This window comes from Panthera uncia (assembly GCF_023721935.1).
Source record: "Panthera uncia isolate 11264 chromosome B3 unlocalized genomic scaffold, Puncia_PCG_1.0 HiC_scaffold_1, whole genome shotgun sequence".
NCBI lineage: Eukaryota > Metazoa > Chordata > Mammalia > Carnivora > Felidae > Panthera > Panthera uncia.
The window spans coordinates 35,446,948-35,450,049 of record NW_026057582.1 but is presented as its reverse complement, the minus strand read 5'-3'; the positions used below and the strand labels follow the sequence as shown (position 1 = coordinate 35,450,049).

Genomic DNA, 3,102 nt, shown 5'->3' with positions numbered 1-3,102 from the left:
TTATTGAGAGCCCCCCCCCCAGGTGTGTGCCTTTCCATACCCATAAGATTACATAAAGACATAAAAACGGAAGGAGACGGGTTCTCTGTCTTCGTTTCACGAAAAAGTGCTTCTCTATTACACAGGTTTCCGCATCTTGTTTTACCCACCGAGTTTTGGTGGACTCCCGCCAAGTTACCAGTTTCTTCATCTCGTCAGCTTCTCAGAGGCTTGGATTTACATTTGTAAAGGGTCACAGGGACCGAGCTGCGGTGAGGCATTCTTGACGTGCCTTTCGGACTCCAAACGGCCGAGGTGACCTGCTCCAGCAGGATCGAGACCCCCGATGCCGATCACAACTAATGTCCTACTAGAAAGCCCCCTTTCCTGTCCGCACAATGAGGGATGTTTGGCTATGACACCCGGGTGACCCCCACCACGTGCGTCATTGAATCTACGAACATCTAGGCGGCCGGGGAGCCGCTCGCGTGGGGCGGGACGGTCACCGTCCGGACGGCGCGCTCGCCCCACCTGCGGGGTTAATCATTAGCGGCGCACGATCCCCTTTACCCCGGGCTCCAGCTCGCCGCGTCGCGAAGTTTCCCCGGGTCCCCGCGGAGCCGCCAATTGCTGGATTCCAGCGGCGGGCCCGAGTCTCCACCCACTGGAAAAATTCCTGGCCCGCTCCTCCCTCTCTCCTCCCTCCCGCCGCAGCTCCGGCTGCGCTCGCCCGGCCCCGACTTCCTGCCGGGCGCTGGGAAGGCGCGCGCGGGCTGGGGTCCCCGGGGGCCGCGCCTCGGGCAGCCGAGGGGCTGGGCAGCGGGCGGGAGCGGCGGGCAGCCTCAGCCACTGCCGAGAGCGACTTTCAAACTCGCGCCCGCGTCGCGGCCGCACCTGGGCAGCCTCTCGCGCCGAGCGTGCCGGACCCAGCGGGGCGGCGACCGTGCGGTGAGTGGCCCTCGCTTCTCCCCTCTCCCTCCGCCAGTGGCAGCGCCTAGAGCCCCTCCGAGACCCCCTCCTCCCCACTCCCGGGCCCTCGCTCCAGCCCCCCGCGGGGTGAGGACTCGGGGCGGCTGAGGAGGGCCCGGGGCCGCGTTGGCGCCTTCCAAGGCGACCTCCCGGCAGAGGACCGGAGCGCGGGAGGCTCGTGCACGGAGACATTTTCTGTCCTGTAGCCCCCACCCCGGAAACAAAAGGAGCGAGCGCGCCAGGTGGCTCCGGGAGGCCCCGTTTGAAAGTGGGGAAGCCCGCGAGGTTGCGCCCACCGGCTCCCCCTGCGCGCTAGGTCGCCCTAGGGCTGGCCCTTGCCTCGGACTGTGGGCCCCGGGCCGGGTGGACCCTTTTGCGGAATGACCCCAACCTCTGGTCCAGGGAGCCCAAGGGGCGCCAGCAGCCTGTTCCGGGTTGGTGCCACACGGTGCTCGCTCTTGGGAATCTCTCCTCCTGTACTGAAGGGATTAGAGGGGGTGCCAGAAATGAGGTGTCGGGAGCCGAAGGCATAGAAGCCACTGGCTGCCACTGTCTACCTCGACCTCACCCACTCCTGAAATCTGTTTGGTTAATTTTCTCTCTTCTCAGCTCTTTGGTTTGGAAAGCTAGGATAAGACGTGCAAACTTGAAATTTCAGGACATTTTTCGGTAGCTACTTTTACTCCTTGGCGCTGCTTTTGAAAACAAAAGGAAGAACGGAGTGGGAAATGTGCTGGTAGGAGGCTGGAGAGGTGTGGCCCCGGAGTGGGGGTGGGGAGGCGGTCTCAGTGGCCACGGCAAGGGTTTCATTCTTGAGGCCATTTGCTAAACTGTTGGCTGATGAAGGAGGCTGTCTTCTGCTCCGGAGCCCCTCGTGAGGCGACTCAGACTGCATCATACTACATTGAACCCTAGACTGGGGGTTCCCAGAGTCTCCCCAGCCCTGCCTCTTCATGCAGCCCAATCACATCGACCTTGCTTAAGAAATAGTAAGTAGGGAGAGTAATGACAGCCCAGGAGGACTTCCCCTTTGAGCACATCGCTTGCTTTTCTTTTTGGAAAGTGCCTTTCTAGCACCTTCCTTGCTGGACTGAGAGTGGAATCCTGATTGACTTCAGCTGGGAATGACTTCATTCCAACCATCCCCAGCAGAAAACCTAGAGAGTAAGAATCAAAGGAAGATGTACCCCTTCTGTTATTCATCCCTTCCCGTGATCCTGGGGTGCCTCATCTCGTCCTTCTAAGCCTGCTGTTAATACTCCTGCTGCTGAACCCTTTCCCTTCCCTGAGGGCAGGGCAACCCCTTGGCTCCCTGGATATCCTGCTCTGGGTAAACCAAGTCCTAGAAGCAGAGGGAGTGCTTTAAAAGCTGTTTTGCGGGGCTTTTCCACTGCCTTTTAGTAGACGTGGGCTATTAAGGAGAGTGGAAAGAGCACTAGCCTTGGAGTCCACTTGATCTTAGCCAAGGCCGACAAGCGATGGCCTTGGAGTCCAGCACAGGATTTTGCTTGAGTTTTAATCCTGGCTCTACTGCATAGCATTAAAGATTGGTAAAGTCGCTTGAGCTGGAAGGCACCTCTGACTAGCCTGCTCTATCTACACATGAAGGCAGTAGAGCCCAGAGATGTGAGGTGGTTTGAGCCTTATCCCTGTTGGCCAAATAGGGGCTAGAACTCAGATTTCCTTCTCTGGCTAATCCATGCTTTCTCCAACATGACCTGGGCATGTCACACATCTTTCAGACTCCCGTTTACACTGGAGTAAAGTGGGGTACTTGCCTGCGTTTCCTATAGAGGCTGTGGTAAGGATCAGATGAAGCCAGAGACGTGGAAAGTGCTCCATGAGCTCCTATACAAAATAAAGAGCTCCCTGTGACTGGGAGGAACTCTCAAGAGCTTTACAGTTACTGGATATGTCCCATATGTGCCATAGGAGATGGCAGATACCAGGATCCTATGGTGGAAGTTTACATCCGTGGCCTGTGATATCAGCTCCAGGGTAAACATTTGGCTTACCAAATCCACAGCTAACCCAGGGTCACTGTGTTTACACAGGAGGAGGCCAAAGGCCATGGCCTGAGTGATGACCAGGGCTGTAGGGGAACAGGGACTGTGTTCCAGACTTGTGGCTGGCCCCTTCACCTACCCTCCCCCT

The 3,102-nt window shown here is 58.0% G+C and overlaps 1 protein-coding gene across 8 annotated transcripts in view; it reads left to right on the top strand.

The window, feature by feature from the left end:
• The first annotated feature begins 530 nt into the window (after positions 1 to 530).
• Positions 531 to 3,102, top strand: part of PLEKHG3 (pleckstrin homology and RhoGEF domain containing G3) — a 42,427-nt gene continuing 39,855 nt past the window's right edge. For 7 of the 8 annotated variants that reach the window (XM_049611459.1, XM_049611455.1, XM_049611454.1 and 4 more), the window contains exon 1: positions 836 to 1,937. The gene's annotated coding sequence lies outside the window, so the exon portion shown is untranslated. Of the gene's footprint in view, positions 1,938 to 3,102 lie in introns of all 8 variants that reach the window. The other variant, XM_049611457.1, reaches the window with a different exon arrangement.